General features: G+C 47.1%; 1 protein-coding gene across 2 annotated transcripts in view; it reads right to left on the bottom strand.

Annotated features, from left to right (window-relative positions):
- The window catches only part of KAZN (kazrin, periplakin interacting protein), a 518,556-nt gene that overhangs the window by 411,959 nt on the left and 86,664 nt on the right, over positions 1 to 19,933 (bottom strand). The gene's annotated exons all lie outside the window — the stretch shown is intronic.

The following is a 19,933-nucleotide window of genomic DNA, read 5'->3' on the forward strand; positions in this document are numbered from 1 at the left end:
AGAACATTGTAAGCCAAAAGTTACCCCAAAAATTTCTTCAATGGAGGGGGATAGTGGGTTAGGACAGATCTCAGGTATTAATTCCTGTTTTTCTACTTTTCAGGGGAAGAAAGAAAAAACCGTAAGAAATGATGGTGATACTGAAAGGTGGGCACAGACCAAAGGCACATGTTAAATACTTTCACAGAGCATGGCGAAAGAGCCATTTTACATTTCAATTAAAATGGTTTGCCGCCAGGTGACTCTCAAAAAGAATACCAGAGAGAAGACTGAAGACTGTGAGTTAAGAGTTGGGTGTATCACCAACTCTTCTCTATTGATACACGATACTCTGTGTATTGTGTAACACCCACAATACACACCATGTTCCCAATTCCTGCCTTGAGAAAAAACAAAATGGGGAATGTGAGTGGGGTTTCATGGAGAGTAAGTGAAGCCCTGAGATCCTGAGCAAACATTTTGTGTTTTGGTCTTGTTTGGTGGTGGAGGGGATCCACCTACACCTCTTGTCACTTGGTTAATAACCTTTTTGGGAATTGCTAAAGCCATAAAACCTCTTTGAGGAGGTGGTGAAAGCCACAAACCCTCTTCACAGAGAAATCCACACACACACACACACACACACACACACACACACACACACAGTTTTGCAAACAATATCAGCATTTTCCGGAAACCCTAGAGCCCATCCAAGTTTTTTAAGTTCAGAACTCTTGCACGGAGGTTTGCTTCTTCAACCTCCTGAGCTGCCAAGGCCTTGGGGCCTTTTCAAAACAGCACATTTAAGACCCAAAGAGAAATGAGATGTAAACAAAGAACATAGCCCCTCTGCCCTGCTCATTGCCTCTCGTCCTCTGGCTTGTACTGCGAGCACTGCTGATGAATAACCAGAAAGCAGACCCATATACTCATATGAGAAAGGACTAGAGGCGAAGATAGGCTTTAGCATGTCAACAAGTAGGGAAAGAAGCCTCCGCTCCAGTAATGAGAGGGGACACACACAGCATATGCTGACAATCAGGGAGGCAGAGATACTGAGACCACAGGCTAGGTGGGGTGTGCACAGATACATGTAGGTGAGGTGGAAGGGAAGTGCGCAAGGAAATGGAGCCAGTGTGAGATGGTCAGTGGAGGGCAGGTGCCAACTTCTTCCTGTGGCCTTGTTTGTTTTGAGACAGTGTCTCACTCTGTCACCCCAGCTGGAGTACAGTGGTGCAATCACAGCTCACTACAGCCTCGACCTCCTGGGCTCAAGCAATCCTCCCACCTCAGCCTCCCAAATAGCTGGAACTACAGGTGCTCATCACTCTACCTGGTTAATTTAAAAAAATTTTTATTGGTAGAGATGGGATTTTACCATGTTGCCCAGGCTGGTCTCAAACTCCTAGGATCAAGTGATCCACCTGTCTTGGCTTCCCAAAGTGCTGCGATTATAGGCATGAGCCATGGTGCCCAGCTCTGTGCCTCTCTTGTTTGAGTGTGGACTCCTGGTGGAGAGTATGTGCAGGGTACTGCTCTTGTTTTTAAAAATTATACTAGGCTGGGCACAGTGGTTCATGCCTGAAATCTGAACACTTTGGGAGGTCAAGGCAGAGGATAGCTTGAGTCCAGGAGTTCATGACCAGCCTGGGCAACATAGTGAGAACTCATCTCTACTAAAAATAATAACAATTTTAAAACTTAGCCAGGCGTGGTGGCACATGCCTGCAGTTACTCAGGAGACTGAGGTGGGAGGATCACTTAAGCCCAGGAGGTTGGGCTTAAGTGCAGTGAGCTGTGAGCGTGCCATTGCACTGCGGCCTGGTGACAGAGTGACTTCCTGTCTCAGAAAAAAAAATTATACTAATGTCATACGCTTTACATTATACACTCGTCACTAGGGAGCATGGTGGGGGCCACATCTTTTGAAATGTCCAATACGTAACTAAGCAGGCTTCATTGAAATCTTCTCTGGCTTCTTCATTTAGCAAGGCTTCCCTTTGACACCCACTCACATTGCTCCCCTGAATTGTGTTGGTTTCCTGTTGAGAGCAGAGCCAGGAGACAAGAACCCTCCAAGAATGTATCTGGATCCACTTTCTCCAATTCCTAGAGGGGCTTATTCCATGCTAAGAGGTGGTTATTGTTCTCACTTCTTTCTCACTGGATCCTTTCTGGCTCTGTGACCAGGACTGTTAAAATAGAGACTGCACAGGTGCAAGGAAGTCACCCTGGCCAGATCCTTTTCTGGACGCCTCTGGCAAGCCACGCCATTGCCTTTTTAGACACGAGAGAGGCAGACATGCCCAACTTCCATGCCACTGACATTTTCAAGCAGAAGGTGGGTGTGTGGACACATTTGTCACTACAATATTTGTTTTTTTCCTGTGGAAACAGTTGATTTTCTTAAGTAGTAAACCAATGACTCACTCCATCAGAGACTGGGAGAATAACAAATAAACTGGGGCAGTGAGCACAGTCTCTGACTTTTTTTTTTTTTTTTTAAGACAGCATCTTGTTCTGTCACCCAGGCTGGAGTGCAGTGGCGTGATCTTGGCTCACTGCAACCTCCACCTCCCAGGTTCAAGCGATTCTCCTGCCTCAGCCTCCTGAGTAGCTGGGATTACAGGTGCGCACCACCAGGCCCAACTAATTTTTGTATTTTTAGCAGAGACAGGGTTTCACCATGTTGATCAGGCTGGTCTCGAACTCCTGAGCTCGTGATCGCTTAGAGCATGTTTTCAAGAACGACATGGGCAAGTCCTCTTCCTTCCCATGATATTGCTGCAGTGCCATCCTAGTACACAGGCGATGCCAGTTAGGGTTTCCAAAGACTTTCTTGACCATAAGTCCTTCCTATGGCCCATAAGGCCCTATGTGATATGGCCTTCTTTCAGCATAACCCTTTCTGCCCCTTGCTTGTGATGGAGGCTATCATGTTCTCCTCTCTGTTTCTTGAACGCACCATACTTATTCCTGCCTCACGGCCTCTGCACTTGCAATCTCCCCTGCCTGGACTGCTCACTCTCTAGAGCTTTGTCTGGCCCACTCTAGTGAGTGCCGGGCCAACTCGTTATGACAGCTCATGAGAGCTGACTGTGCACATCTCTTCCCCTGATATCAGCATGACATCATAGTGATAGTTTGAAAGTAGCCACGGTGAGCATATTTACACCATGGACATTGGCAAACTACGGAAATCAGACCCGATTCTTTTTTTTTTGTTTGAAGAGATGGCTGTCAAACATTTACTAGTACACCACTGGCTGGTTCCTTCTTGTCATGTATGGTTCAGCTCAAATGGCATTTCTTCAAAAAAGCCTTTCTACTACCCAATGTAAACAAGCTTCATGCTCTTCATCGTTCCCTTTCCCTTGCAGTGTCTGTTTTTATTGTTGTTGTAACTTCTACAGCTTATAACTCTGCTATTTCTTTGATGCTAAGTCTTTGGATGGTATGTCCCTGTCCCACTGTAGCCTCTGAGAGAGCAGCCGCCAGCCGGCTTCCACTCACCATAGTATTCCCAGCGCTGAGGCCAGGCACAATGCTCAATGCATATTTGTTGAAATGAACACAGAGTATCACACAGTTCTTTCTTTTGAGCCTCTAGTTAAATGGGGACAAACCTATCTCCATGGGAAAATAGAACCTTCCAGGCACAGCGTCCAAGAGCATTCCAGGGCCTCCCCGGGTCCCACCTGAGATCCACAAAGTCATTCTTTTCAGTTTATAGACGAGGACAGCTCTCCCGGGAGCCAGCTAAACTGTTGCCTCCTTATTGTCCTTGGAGGATCTCATGATCCTGGACCTTCAGTCCAGGACTTCCCTGGGGGTATGCGTTTCACTTCCGTTCTGGTTGAAGGGTATCCAGGGGTCCTTTACTGGGGCTTTCCTATGTGCTACAGCCAGACGCTGGAAGAGCAGAGGTGGATAAGGCTTCCCTTCTGCAACTCCTGCCATTTCTCCTGGGAAGCCCTTATGTCCTTGTCCCTGGTCAGTCCAAATGTCCTTGTCCACTTTCTTTTTTTCCAGGGAGAACTAGTGGTTAGACCTGCAGGGCTTGTTTGCGATTTCCTGCCAGACTTGGGGTTTGCCAACTCCAGGTATTTGGACACTCTTTGCATTTTAATTCAGCAAACTTTTCCCACCCATGCTTTTATCCCATTCAGGGTTCTGGGAGCAGGGATATGAAACAGGCTGGTGCTGGCGCCGAGGAGGTGGTGTCAGCAGCAGAGGTAGACGTACACAAAGGATTCTGCCAGGAGACAGCTCATGCTAAGTGCTTTCACCAACGAGGGTCTCCTAGCTACAAAAGAATAGTTCCAAAGGGGAGACACTGGATGGCTCTGTGGCAAGATGGCTTTTGAGCTGGGCCCTGGGAGATGAGTTTGCTGAAGGCCCACATGGGTGGGGCAGTGGAATTATTTCCATATGCATGGGAGAGCCTCAAAGCAGCAAGCCACCCGACCCCAACGGCAAATCAGCAGGATCTGCGTGGCTCACGGCCGAGGGCCAGATGGGAGGGTGGAGGTCTTAGCAGATGTCTGGGTGCACAGATGGCATCAAGCAGCAGATGCCCCCATCCCGCCCCACCTGGGTCTCCACCCCTGGGCACTTCATTCCCTTCCCCACCCCCACCTGAACTGGCTGGTGGAGGCTCACTTCCACCACTCTGGCTAAATGGGGGTCTGAAGCCTCAATCAAAGCTGCATGTGCCAGAAGAGAACCTTTAAAACGTGGACAAAAAAAATCACTAATTTTGCAGATGGAAATTCGCACTCGTTCCCTAGGAATAAAGAGCCACAGCACGGGAGACTCTGAACAGTCTTTGGGTGGAATACTGGAGAACTAAGGACATAGGCAAACCTCAGGAAGCTGGCCAAGGCTTGGCCAATCTTGCCTTATACTCCTGAGATGGGAGACTCAGTTTTTCTGGCGACTCTACCTCAATGATCCCCATTTCTCCTTCTTCCAAGGGCTCGATGCTCTGGGAAGCATCCTCTCTGCTTTGGCAAAAGTCATATTAGAATGAGATGTGTGAGGAGCTCGAGATGGAATAAAAGGCATGTGACAGCCAGGGGACCAGGCCAGAGGCCACAGTCACAGGGCAGTGGGGCTAGGCCCCTGAGACTACAGTCTACTAACATAGGAAACAGTGAATTTCAAAGCTTATGAGCAGGTCTTCCCTTTATCAAAAAAGAGCTTTGTCTCTGGGCCCCTTTAAACCAATAATCTTTCAGCGGACTGAAGTGTTTATGGCTCATTAAATTAATGGGGTGGATGAAGGAATTAGGGAGAGGGATGGGGCCACGGCGAGCTGCTGCCCACTGACGACGCAGCCCCGTTGATCACAGAGCCATGAGAGATGAGAATGTAAATCAATGAGAAATGGAATTCCACAATAAAGCCTTCGGTGTGAGGCATTTACTCTCCAGAAAAACAGAGATGATTAAAAATAAACAGAGTTGTGCATGCTTATGGAAAGGAGGTGATTGTTTCCTCAACATAGCTGTGGCCAATATGTGCTTTGATCCTTCCCTCCTTTTCTTTTTCTTTTCTTTTCTTTTTTTTGAGACAGGGTCCTGCTCTGTTGCCCAGGCTGGAGTGCAGTGGTGTGATCACAGCTCACGGTAGCCTTGACCCCTGGGGCTTAAACAATCCTCCTGCCTCAGCCTCTGGAGTAGCTGGAACCACAAGGCGTGCACCACCCCGCTTGGTTAATTATTTCTTTTCTTTCTTTGTTTGTTTGTTTGTACAGATAAGATCTTGCTTTGTTGCCCAGGTTGGTCTAAAACTCCTGGGCTCAAGCAATCCTCCCGCTTTCAGCCTCCCAAAGTGCTGGGGTTACAGCCATGAGCCACTGTGTCTGGCCCTTTTCTTTTTCATATGAGAAGGGTTGTTGACTCCCAGGAAATGTCACCTGGGACCAAGACTGTGAACTCAAGGACCCCCGCCTGTTGGCAGCTGCATTTACTTGACTCCTGTTCACTGTTTCTTAGCCTTGTCCTTTCTCTAGGTTCTAGGAGACACCGCTTTTCCTGGTTGGCCTCATCAATGCCCTACCAGTGGTTCTCAAGGTGTGGTCCCTGGAGCAACAGGATCAGCCTTGCTGGGAGCTTGTTAGAGATGCTAGCTCTCAGTCCCACCCCAGATCTGCTGAATCAGAAACTCTGGGAGTGGGACCCAGCCATTTGGGTTTTACCAAACCCTCCAGATGACTCTGAAGCATGCTTAAGTTGGAGAACCACTGGCCTACGGGGATGTTCCTGCTGTAAATGGCAGAATCGTTCCCAAGAGGATGCAATAGGCAGGAAATATACAAAGTTGCCAAACCCCTCACCTGCCCGACTCCTTTCCTAGTTTCTTCCTGCCCATCTCCATGGGCAAGGATCCTCCATGACCTGGCTCCACCAGCCCACTCCGTTTAACCCTTTACGCTCAGCAGCATTAACCACTTGACACAGTTTCCCACCTCCTCACTGGGGTTAAACTGTCCCCTCTGCCCAGAACGTCTGCATCCTTCCCTGGATGCCCTCAGGCTGGTGTTCCCACTAACTGCCTATACCAGTCTGTTAGCACACAGTGTAATAATTCCCTGTTTGTGACTATGAACTCCCTGGAGGTCAATGCTGCTTGGTTCACGTGTTCCCAGAGTTCACTAGCACAAGACTTGGCACACAGCGTTGCTCACCAATATTTTCAGGATGAATAAACGGCTGAGATACTGACACAAGGGGGAAGCAGATGAGTGGATGCTCTTCTGGGGGATCTCAGGTTCACATGGCAGGAGCAAGCACAGCATGGATAGCAATTTAAAAATACTCTGCATGCAAAATTAATTTAGTAGCTAAAGGAAAACTGAATTATGTATAACATGTTATATATCAACACATCTCCTGGAAGGCTTTTTACTGTATTCACCAAAACAACTAAGATTTATAAACAGATTTTCAGGATCACACCTTCTGTATAAATCAAGACATACATATGCTGGCTGGAGTGGGAGGTACAGCACCCCTAAAAGCTATGGCCAGTGAGGGAGAGTGGTACAGAAGACAGGGTGGAGAGGCCAGGCGCGGTGGTTCACACCTGTAATCCCAGCACTTTGGGAGGCCAAGGAGGGGGGATCATGAAGTCAAGAGTTCAAGACCAGCCTGGCCAACATGGTGAAACCCCATCTCTACCAAAAATACAAAAATCAGCTGGGCATGGTGGTGCACACCTGTAATCCCAGCTACTCGAGAGGCTGAGGCAAGATAATTGCTTGAACCCGGGAGGTGGAGGTTGCAGTGAGCCAAGATTGCACCACTGTACTCCAGCCTGGGTGACAGAACAAGACTCCATCTCAAAAAAAAAAAAAAAAAAAAAAAAAAAGAAGAAGAAGAAGAAGAAGAAGGAATGTAGTCTGGGGAAAGAGGTGGCATTCCAAAGTCACCCGAGACCCTTGTTCCCTGCATTCTATACTTCTCCTATAATTTCTTTCACTTCTGGGCAGAGGGCAGCCTGTGGACAAGCGTTCTTGCTGACAGTCCAAGAGTGTTGGGTTCAACCAACTGCTAACTCCTGGGACAATTTTAAGGCAGTGCAATAAGGAGAACCTTATAGATCTATAAAGCCAGCTGGAGCTATCCCCAGGGCCATGTTGTAGCAGACTCAAATCTTCAAATCTTCCAATGTCTGTATGGGGGTCTCAATCGATTGCTCACTTATTTGGTTATTCAATGAAGGGCAAAGCAATATGATAGCATCATTGCAGTAGAAAGTTCTAGAAAGATGTTCAAGGTACACTCCTTGCCTGAAAGCCTCCCTGTTTAAGCTGAGAGAAGACAGAGATCCAACTAAGCTTCATCTTGGCAGACTTTGAAATAAGCAGTCAACCCTTAGGGACAAGAGAGTAGGAACTGACTTCCAATTCCCAGCTTAAATGTGCCATCATCGGAGATGCCTTCTATGACCTCAGATATAAGGCAAATTTCCCCTGTAATATGTTCCCCTAACACCCCGTGCTTGCCCTTGTATAATACATATTACACAGAAATTAGTTAATAACAAACCCAACAATTACTGAATGCCTCTTTTTTTTTTTTTTTTTTTGAGACGGAGTCTCGCGCTGTCACCCAGGCTGGAGTGCTGTGGCCGGATCTCAGCTCACTGCAAGCTCCGCCTCCCGGGTTCACGCCATTCTCCTGCCTCAGCCTCCTGAGTAGCTGGGACTACAGGCGCCGCCACCTCGCCCGGCTAGATTTTTGTAGTTTTTAGTAGAGACGGGGTTTCACCGTGTTAGCCAGGATGGTCTCGATCTCCTGACCTCGCGATCCGCCCGTCTCGGCCTCCCAAAGTGCTAGGATTACAGGCTTGAGCCGCCGCACCCGGCCTGAATGCCTCTTAAGTGTGTCATTTGCAGTGATGCATTGAATCCTTTCATTATTAGCCCCATTTTACAGAGGAGAAAACTGAGGCTCATGGAGGTGAAATGACTTTTCCCTACGTCCCTCAGCCTATAAGTAGCAGAGTCAGGCTTCAAAGCCCAGGTGATCTATTTCCAGATCCTATACTCTGACAGCAACTTTCCTCTGGCCAATGCCCCTTCCTCCTAGATGGTCATTTGACAAGAGCACAAGATTCATCTTTTGTGTTCATCCTTGTGTCCGTAGCACCTTGCATAGTATACTTGGGAAGTGCTCATTAAATGTTTAATGAATGAATAAAGGAATGAATGAACGTTTCAGTTGGGGAGATTAACACAGAAAGCTGAAGGCATGGAGATAGTCACATTTAGAATTCTGGATTCATCAGCATGCCTGACTACCTTACCCTCCATCTTAAAAAAGTATTTTCTAGATGCAGTTTTTCTTCTTCCTTTTCTTGACATTCCAACTAAAGGGCACCAGGTCCACTGACCCTTCCCTTAGCCAGTGACAGATGGGTGAGTTGAGGCAGCCGGGAGCTGCCTGAGTCTATCTCAGAGCGGATGAGGTGGAGGGGTCAGCTGAGATCTCAGAGCCGATGAGGTGGAGGGGTCAGCTGAGATCTCAGAGCCGATGAGGTGGAGGGGTCAGCTGAGATCTCAGAGCCGATGAGGTGGAGGGGTCAGCTGAGAAGGCTAAAGCCGACTGTCGACCGAAAGCCACAGAGCCCGGCAACGTTTTGCAGCTTCAGCACAGCAGAGGTCCTGCTTTTGGAGGGAGTCCGATAAACAATGGCCCCACAGCTTAACAGGATTGAAATACGATGCTATTCAAAGGGAATGTCAAAAGGATTAACAACCCATCTCCTTCTAGCTTGGTGCTAAAACCACGCCACTGCCTCAAGTTAAAATCACGCTTAGCCTGCATGCTACAGTGGCTCAAGCCTGTAATCCCAGCACTTTGGGAGGCCGAGACGGGTGGATCACGAGGTCAGGAGATCGAGACCATCCTGGCTAACACGGCGAAACCCCGTCTCTACTAAAAAATACAAAAAACTAGCCGGGCGAGGTGGCGGGCGCCTGTAGTCCCAGCTACTCGGGAGGCTGAGGCAGGAGAATGGCGTGAACCCGGGAGGCGGAGCTTGCAGTGAGCTGAGATCCGGCCACTGCACTCCAGCCTGGGCGACAGAGCGAGACTCCGTCTCAAAAAAAAAAAAAAAAAAAAAAAAAAACCCTCCTCCAGTAACAGACCATCACGGTCCCAGTGTGGGGCAGGCTCTCGGGACCCCTCTGTACATTATCACAATTCTCCAGTTCAGCCTTTTTAGAGGGGACTGAGCTGAGGGCCTGGAAAGCAAGCAAAACTCAACATGCTGAATCTAGAAATAAATATCTGGTCCCTTCCCTGAAACATACTTCCAGACTTGCCTCCAAACAACCAAGAAAAACAGGTGCCTCTGAAACTAAAGCAACAGTTACGGACCCTGTTGCATGCCAGGTGACAAGTCTGGTGTAAGCTGAATCATGCACAACACACACTCATCCCACAGACGGTTTATGGAAGAAGAGGGAAGGTCAAGGGTAAGGTGACGGGCAAGATCTAAGCTTCTACACCAGCAGTGGTTAGACCCCCGTTTCAGGCAATCCCACCCCATGACTCTGCTTTGCTTTCCAGATTCAGGGTAAAACAACGTAAGACGAGTCCAGCAGGAGCTGATTTAAGAATTCCCCTCTCTCAGCTTAGGATCCTCCTCTTCCAGGTGATGGCTCTCAACACGCAGGCTGGACCCACAGATGCAGGTGCTCTGTGCAATACTGACATTTAGAATGAGAGCAGTGTGGTTCCTTCCTTCCTGGTGGGAAGATACGATTAATTCCACTACCCCTCCCTTAGCATCCTGTTGCTGGGAAAAACAACTGCCTCCCTCACTCAGAAGGGGTTTCATTAAGAACGGCAAATGTGAAGGAGGTGATAAGGAGGCGGACAGTCCTTTTGTCCTATCCAAGTTGTACGGAAGCCAAAATAACCTTGAGGACCACTGCCCCTGAAGAAGGTGAGACATAATCAGCCCTACTTAACAAATCAACATGGAGCTTTTGGACACCAAATTCAAAGTCAAGGGTAGTTGCTTAGGGTCAAAGCAGAGACATATTTCCATTCCCTTTAAAAACAACCCCTGGGAAGACCAGAACTGGTAGATTGCTATGAAGACCTGAATAAGAAACTGGTGTTTCTGCCCGTCCTTCGATTTCTTTGTTTTGAAACAGTCTTGCTCTGTTACCCGGGCTGAGGTGCAGTGGTGCAATCTCAGCTTACTGCAATCTCCACCTCCCAGATTCAAGTGATTCTCATGCCTCAGCCTCCCAAGTAGCTGGGTTGACAGGCATGTGCCACTACGCCTGGCTAATTTTTGTACTTTCAGTAGAAACAGGGTTTCTCCACATTGGCCACGCTGGTCTCCCAACTCCTGGCCTCAAGTGATCCGCCCACCTTGGCCGCCCAAAGTGTTGGGATTACAGGTGTGAGCCACTGCACCCAGACTCTGCCATTCCTTCTTGTAGTGGTCAAGGGACCACGGCTAACCCTTGCGTGAGGCCAACCAAGATCAAGACTAGCATGGTGAAGTGTCCAATCTTGTAAACCTTGAATGTAAATCTTTTTTTTTTTTTTTTTGGAGACCGAGTTTCCCTCTTGTTGCCCCAGTTGGAGTACAGTGGCACAATCTTGGTTCACCGCAACCTCTGCCTCCCGAGTTCTCTCCCGAGAATCGGGTTCAAGCGATTCTCCTGCCTCAGCCTCCCGAGTAGCTGAGATTACAGGCATGCGCCACCATGCCCAGCTAATTTTTTGTATTTTTAGTAGAGTCGGGTTTTCTCCATGTTGGTAAGGCTGGTCTCGAACTCCCAACCTCAGGTGATCCACCCGCCTCGGCCTCCCAAAGTGCTGGGATTACAGGCGAATGTGAATCTTAACTAACACCATTGGACCCATAAAAAGTGCCACCAGTGATGCTGGAAGTGCTCCAAAGAAGCAAAGGAAAAGTCATGATATTACAAGAAACAGGTGAATTGCTTGGTAATAGGGAGCCATCAGAGGCTTGCAGGTCGGTCAAAGAAAAACTGATGTATGGAAAAGAAGCAAAATAACAAGAAGAAAAGATCGAAAAAATGAGAGCTGAAGATGGTGAAAATTATGCCATTAAAAAGCAGGCAGAGATCCTATGAGAATCCCAGATGATGATCCCAGATTTCCAGCGCAGGTTGGAAGCTGCATATTTGGCTCTTCAACAGATGTTAGAAAGTGAAAAAGACTTGGAAGACACTACGGAATATAAAAAAGCACATTTAGTACTAGATTCAGTGAAGCTAGAAGCCTGAAACTTTTCTTGTACAGGTTGATGTTTGCCTTAAATCCTGGGGCCCATTTTATAATTCATTATTTTTTTTAAATTTTATTTATTTATTTATTTTTACCACTACTGGGTGTTCAAATAGTATAAGAATGTGATTGTTTTTATCCAGTTGCATATCTATTTCTTGTCTAATTTAATACATAAAATAAATGAATTCATAGTAAAAAAAAAAAAAATAAAAAAAGAAGAAGAAGAAAAAGAAGAAGGAAGAAAGAAAAGAAATAAATTGGCAGATACAGATAAGCCATGATGAGCTCTGCTACCTGCTCAAGTGGCCTGGATCAGATGCTTGCTGGATGGAGAGCAGGTGAGCTCTCCCTGAAGGTAAGAAACAATGATGTTTAAAGATGAAGACAGGCCAGGCGAGGTTGCTTGGATTATGCCTGTAATTACTCACAACACTCTGGGAGGCTGAGGCGGGCAGATCACTTGAGGTCGGGAGTTCGAGACCAGCCTGGCCAACATAGCAAAACCCCGTATCTACTAAAAATACAAAAAGTAGCCAGGCGTGGTGATGTGCACCTGTAATCCCAGCTACACAGGAGGCTGAGGCAGAAGAATCACTTGAACCCAGGAGGTGGAATTTTTAGTGAACCGAGATTGTGCCACTGCACTCCAGGCTGGGCAACAGAGTGAGACTCTGTCTCAAAAACAAACAAACAAAAAAAGATGAAGACAATAAAACCCCATAAACCTAGAGTTCATCTCTGTTAATACTGTTATTTATTTTTTCATGCATGCATTGAAAGATGTCTGGAAAAATGAATATATGTATATATACATGTATAAACATATTTGTAGAATTTATGTGCATGCATGTACATGTGTGGAATCATAGTGTACATACTGCTTGTATTTTACTTGGTTCACTTTCGATACATTGCAAGTGTAGTTAACAAATAGGCCACATAATACCAGGACACCTAAATATAAGATGCAAAGTCAGGAGATTTTTTTTTCCCCGTCTGAAACTTAAAAGTACTGAGCCATCCATCAATAGTCAAAATTCCCCAAAGCTTTAAAAAATTTAACATTCAGTTAAATATCTAAGTCAGCGCTTGTTTAGTCAGCAGAGTAATCCCTAGTCATGACTGAAAAATTATACATTTGCCTTTAATTGACACATCATTATCTCTATACACCTGAGATAAAAATGTAAATTCAACATTAGCTATGAAAATATGCATTTGTTTTTTAAGTGTCCTTATCCAGCAAATGAATCTGCAAAATTGGGAAGAATTAAGAATGGATCAGGAGTAAGGAACAATAAAACCAGGTATCCCAACATCTGTGTAAATCACAGCACACACCCTGGGTGAGGAGGAGCGGGGAGTGTAATTACACAAAAATAAGATAAACCACAGTGAGGTCTCCGGAGTCAGTCTTCTTGAATGAATTATGGATATTAGAGGTCTGTCTAAGGTAAAGTTATTAAGGAGGTTTTATGGCTGGCATACAATAGCAGTCTGAATAAAAGCATCTTGTCCTGCTAAGGGCTTTGGATTTGTTTTAGAAGCAGCATTCCTTCTTGGTGAATGGCTCTGCCCCAGACCAGAATGTGATCTTCCTCTCTTTGACTTCATAGAACTGGAAATGGGGGAAGGAGCATGAAAAAAAAAAAAAAAAAACCTTCCATCTGCTGTCACCCCAAGTCAGTCACGTGAACCATCGATTATTTTGGTGACAAGGAGGAGGAGTGTCATTATGTGTCATTTCAGACTGGCCTCAGAGAATTCCCAGCTCGGTCTGCAGCGTAAATACATAAATGTGGTGAATCCCCTCTCCCTGACATCCACTTCAGCTTAGTGGCCTCCTTAAATCTGGGGCTCCCACATGAAAACATCAGATGGGCCATCTCAGGTTCACTGTTATGTGGGATTGCACTAAGTATGTGTTTTTATAGGGCCTTGTATATTATCAACACTTGAGAAATAAAACACAAGGAAAAAAGCCAGCAGCATCGCAGATGCAGGATTCATGATGAGCACTGCCACTGCGGAGTGTGGCGACTCTGCTGGATGAAATGTGCAGCTCATCTTCATTTGTTCATGGAGGGCAGCCATTTACCTGATTGTAGGAGGTGAAGGTGTTGATGCAGCAGGTTGCTTTGGCCATAAAGGGAGATTTCTGCAGCTGTAGAGCAGGGCTTAGGAACCCCAACCAGCTTTGAAGGGGCAGCCTCCGCTATCCCGTGACTGAGTCCCACAGAGAAGATGGAAATCCTGGAGGCACTCAGACGCCCCTTTCACTCTGTTAATTGAGAATAACCCTGGGAAATGATGTTCTTTTGCTCAGTGACACAGGTGCCTAGCTTTACATGGAACATCTGTTTGGTCCCTGATGGTCTCCACAGGTCTCCCGCCATCTGAGGGTCTCACCATGCCCTCTGCCCAGGACAAGATGAACACATCCGTGCCAGGGTCTAAGCAGCCCCTGAGGGCTGGGTTTCTCTAGCTGAGCAGCCCCTTGCCATCTGGGGAGGAGGGGTTTCCATGACGCTCCTGGCTCCTGGTGGCTAGCAGGGTACTGCACCTGTTTCTTTTTTCCTCTTGGTCACTCTGGCTTTTCACTGGCAAACTCACTCCTGATTCTTCCATCAGTGTCAACGGAGTCCTGCCCAGGAGTAATACAAACAGACCAGTCCGCTTACACTTTATCTTGCAACCATCTAATAAAACTCCCCAGCTGCCATAAACACAGATGTTCCCATGGTAAAGGTTTCCTGGACTAGAGGCATTTCCACCCCCATCAACATCCTCCGGCAGCTTTGTCCAGTGTACGGAAGAGGCCTCTTCTACAATCAGGAGTAGATGGGGAGAAAGACCCTCACGCCCTTTGCTGGTCATCACTTGGGTGGGAGTCACTGCCAGACAGAGGCAGGCCCTGAGTAGCTCTCTGTAAGTTTCATGAGATATTACACACCAGATCCAGTGTGGTTTTACCAATCAACTGTCGCCCAGGCTGGAGTGTAGTGGCGCGATCTCGGCTCACTGCAACCTCTGCCTCCCGGGTTCAAGCGATTCTCATGTCTCAGCCTCCCACGTAGCTGGGATTACAGGCGCACACCACCACGTCTGACTAATTTTTTGTATTTTTAGTAGAGACAGGATTTTGCCATGTTGTCCAGGCTGGTCTCGAATTGCTGAGCTCAGGCAATCTGTCTATCTTGGCTTCCCAAAGTGCTAGGATTACAGGTGTGAGCCACTGTGCCCAGCTTTACCAATGAACTCTTACTGGCATTTTTGAAAAAGAAAAACTACATATGATCTCGTCCAAATTTGTCATCTCAGCTGTGAAAGGGACTATGTGTATTATTTCCATTTATCTCTGCACACAGAATAACAAGAAAACACAGCCGTGAATTAAAGGACAGCAGACACCTGACCATTCAGTGTCCTGGGCAAGGTTCTATCTAGTATGTGTGCACTGAGAACTGTGGGCGATCGTGTTGAGCTTTCTTCTTTTGCTAAGACTCCTCCATTGAGAAGAAACAGAATTAAAGAGTCCACAGAACAGTGCCTCCCTTGCTGCTGCTTTTGTCCTTTTTACTTGATTGTGTTTTATACTTGTCCATACCATATTCTAATTACTCACTTCCGTATAGATTTCTAACACAAGATGCTTGAGGGCAAAGGTCTCATTTTATTCTCCTTGATGTCTGCCCCAGGGCAGATGCTGCCGGTCACGTGATGGGTACACATGCATTCATTTTACAGTTTCAGACCTAGCACCTGCTGCCTGGCACAGGGAATACGGTGGTAAGTACAATCAATGCAGCCTCTGGAAGAACTTGAGAGTCCATCTAGCTCAACACTGTCTTTTAATAAATGAGAAACAGGCCCAGTGAGGGAAAGTGCCCACAGTCACACAGCTCTGGAACCAGACCCAGTCTCAGGATCTTCCCTTCCATGGCCAGCTAGCTAGAACGCAACATGGGAAATCACAGCCTGTCTGTAACCAAACTCTATTGTGCCCTGAGGCTGGGTATGAAGACAGTAAAAGCAGAAGGGAGTGACATGGTGGCAGCAGAAAATTCCAGGAGTAGAGATGTCTAGAGCATGGGTGAGGATTGAGCCAAACTATGTTCCTATATCAGCAGTGCATGCTGGGAACTTGTGACGTCTTGTAGTCCATGTTGCAGGACACCAAGCCCCTGACCACCCGTGGTGTGGGCACCACTGAGCTGCAGAACAAGTTTCTGGTGTGGGGCCAGTGCATGGACTTTGGTCTCCATGTTGAAAATGAAAAGAATAACTCTTGCCACCTGGGTTTGCATAATTAAAACTGAAGAACAGAATTTGCCTATCAACGTGACCCCCATGAAAGCGCATTGAAAACTCTTAAGATATGATTCATTATTGCACCGATAAATCATCCAAGTCCCCTGCTTCCCTCTTGCAGCTACATTTCATGCTGTAAAATGCAGGTACAGCTAGTGAGGACTTCCAGGGTCACATCCCAGTTCCTTGGCAAGACCCACTGACTGGCATTTGTTTACAGACTTATCTTCCCACCTTGTGTCCCACACGCTGGCCTGGAAAGTTCTTCTAAGGCACCTCTGGTCTCTCTGCTGGGGCCCAGGCTGCCCAGAGCACACATCCTTTTCACCCTCTCCACTTGCCTCATCCAGCCTCATCTTCCCCATCTCAGTTCACTTGTGACCACCTATGCATATCCTTTTGTACTACACCTCAAGCCCACCCTTGGAGGAGCTGCAGAAGCTGTCCCCACTCTGGGCTCCTCCAGTTCTCTGAGTTCACCTCTCTCATTGCACTGACCAATGCTTGTTGACTCATCTCTCTGTTCCAGCAAAGGGTTGCATCTTAGTTCTGTGCCCACAGTGCCTAGGCCAGGGCCAGCCATAGCAGGTGCTTAATATATGGTAAATAAACATGTTCTATGACCTCCTCAATCCAGCCCTATGGAGGCTGCCATTTTAATATGGAATTATCATGCCAGCCAACCAGCTACTTCAGTGAAAATAAGGGAGGCTACCATGAATGCTGGTAACCACAGTAAAAGTTGGTCAATTTTTCATTCAGAGGGGAACAAGTGCAGCACACCAGCTACCCCCACATTAGTGTCCTGACAGGTCTCCAGGCAGCTGTTATGGATCTAGTCCTCCTAGAGAAAGGTTTGTTTCCCAGCCACCTCTGCAGGGAGCACCATGAAAACGGAAGAAGAAACCCAGCCGGCCCGAGGTGGTAATAGCTTCGTTAATAAGCTCTGTATCAGTGAAGACTTTTCCCTCTTTCTGAACAATAGAATTCCAGAAGGAAGCCTAGGCCCAGGGGCTTAGGACTGAAATGGAAGCCTTGGGCCCTGCAGCACCACAATAAACGTTCTGTGTGGATGTTTGATTCCTGTGGCTGTCATATTCCCAGAGGTACGGAGGCCTCTGAGAAGCCAGGGCCAGTGCCAGGTCCTTCTCCTCCGGGCTTCCCACTACACCCGATACTGGGCAAAGCCAAGGGAGGGTGCCCAGAGTTTCCGCTAGGTCGCTTTTGCCAGAAGGCGAAGGGTCAGGTTGATTTTGCTATGATTTTCAGGTGTTCCCACAGTCTATTAAGAAGCACTGATGTTCACTGTAAAAAGAAGTTAAGAAAAGTAGAATAAAGACATAATTTCTCTTTTTCTATGAAGGAATTCTCTCAAGTTGGAGAGGCGAAGGGACCACATATATCTGCCTTGAATCCCTCCCAGCAATGTGGGATGGTGTCGGCTCTAGAAATTCCAGTGCAATCTTCAAGAGTGGCAGACTGGGCCAGGCGCGGTGGCTCACATCTGTAATCCCAGCACTTTGGGAGGCCGAGGAAGGTGGATCATGAGGTCAAGAGATCGAGACCATCCTGGTCAACATGGTGAAACCCTGTCTCTACCAAAAATACAAAAATTAGCTGGCTGTGGTGTGTGCCTGTAATCCCAGCTATTCGGGAGGCTGAGGCAGGAAAATCACTTGAACCTGGGAGGTGGAGGTTGCAGTGAGCTGAGATTGCACCACTGCACTGCAGCCTGGCAACAGAGTTAAACTGTGTCTCAAAGAAACAAAACAAACCAACAAAAGAGTGGCAGACTGAGGCTGATGGAGGTTGTGTAGGGCAAAAAGAAGGAGATATTCAAATTCAACGTCTACTATCTACTCACTGCAGGACCTGGGGGAGTTTACTCAATCTCTTTGGGCCTCAGTTTCTTCACCAGTGATCAGTAACGTGGGAACAATACCCATCCCATGGAGTCATGGGAATTGAAAACACATGTGCACACACACACATAAGCCATATCTATAATTTATCATCTATGAGTTCCAGCTGGGGATTCTCTAAAATGAGTGAGAAACGACTACTCTTTCTAGAGTTTTGTGGTTCCTCCTCCCCTGCCACCATCTTTTATAATTGTCTTGACCGTATCTAATTAAACAGCATTTCTCCCAAAGCAATGAACTCCTAACAAGTTTTCACCTTAGTTTCATTAAATAACAGTACAACTGGCATATACAGGCTTGAAACTAACCGCAAGTGACTCTGAGCGGGCAAACGATTTGACTGTAAGATCAGAGATGCTCAGGCAGGTGCTGAGCTGACTGCTGCCAAGAGCATGCGGAGGCCCTAGGCCTCTGTAGAAGACGCTGCCAATTCTCTGCCCATGCCTCCTGGCCCTCAGCACATGGGTGCACACTGGCCTGACTACTAGCTACCACTGCCTGCATTTCTTCATTTGACACCTTCCCTTCCTGCTGGAGCTCAGCCTGCCACCTGTACATCAGACCAGTGGCAGAGAATTGTGGAAAGTTCCCATACAAATCACTGATGGGAATTGGTGTATAAATACCCCAACTCCCTCATCCCTAAGGTTGTATAGCTCTGAAGCATGCTCTATACCAGCTCGCAGAGTATCCTGGCAGGATTAAGCTCCATTCTCCCAGTGGGAGCTGGCTTGGAAACTCGCCCTTGAGTGGCTGCCTTCCCTTTCATATCTCACTTTCCTGAGGCCCTGCTGGTGTTCTGGTGACTCTCAGATAAACTATTTGTTCTTGAATCCTTGTCTCAGAGTTTGCTTCTGGTAGAATCCAAACTAAGAGAGCCTCAGATATGAGTTTTACTCTGGGGATGGAGCGCATAGGAAAATATGGCACTTCAGTTACACGAACATCACCATGTACACAATCCTATCTGTGGTGGTCTGTATAGTAGCCCCCAAAGATGTCCCCATCCTAAATCCCCAGAAACTACAAATATGTTACCTTGCATAGTATTTAAAAGGGACTCTGAAAATGGGATTCAGGATGTTTAGGTGGGGAAATGATCCAGGGTTATCCAGGTGGGCCTGATGTCATTTCAAGGGTCCTGATAAGAGGGGTGCAGGAGAAGTCAGACTGGGAAGAAGGCCATGTGACAACAGAAACAGAGGCAAGCAGAGTCAGAGAGAGAAGATGCTACACTCTTGGCTTTGAAGATAGGAAGGGGCCACAAGCCAAGGAAAACAGGTAGCCTCTAGAAGCTAGAAAGAGTGAAGAAACATCTTCTTCCCTGGAGCCCCTAGAAGGAAACAGCTCTGCCAACACCTTGCCTTTAGCCCCATAAGATTCAGTCCACACTCCTGGCCTCCAGAACCATAAAAGAATAAATCTGTGTTGTTTCAAACCACTTGGCTTGTGATGATGTGCCACAGCAGCCACAGGAAATGAATACACCAACCAACCCTTGCATCATGTAGTAGTGGGCAGGATTTATCCCCACTTTGCAGATGGGAAAAATGGCATTCAGGGTGGAATAGCTTGCTCCTGAGGTCAAAGAACTGATGAGTGGTGGAGCTGGGATCAAACTTGGTCTGTGCAACCCTAACACCAATCAAGTCTCCTCTGCCCACAGCCCACAGTGATTCCACGAGGTAAACCTGCAAAGCCCCCACCCTAAGATTGGTATTCCTGGAGTCTATGATGTCCATGAAAAGGCTCAACAAAAAAACAAGCACATCAAGCCTTGTGAAGATAAGAGACACTTATAGGAGCTTGATAAGGGGCCAGGGCTTACCTTAGTACCTGAGTAATAAAACTCTGCATAGACAGCCCAAGCCCAAGACAGCCTCCCTAATTCTATTCTAGAATAAAGTGGGATAGACAAGGCACTGGAGTTCA

Source organism: Rhinopithecus roxellana, chromosome 12 (assembly GCF_007565055.1).
Source record: "Rhinopithecus roxellana isolate Shanxi Qingling chromosome 12, ASM756505v1, whole genome shotgun sequence".
NCBI classification, from domain to species: Eukaryota; Metazoa; Chordata; class Mammalia; order Primates; family Cercopithecidae; genus Rhinopithecus; species Rhinopithecus roxellana.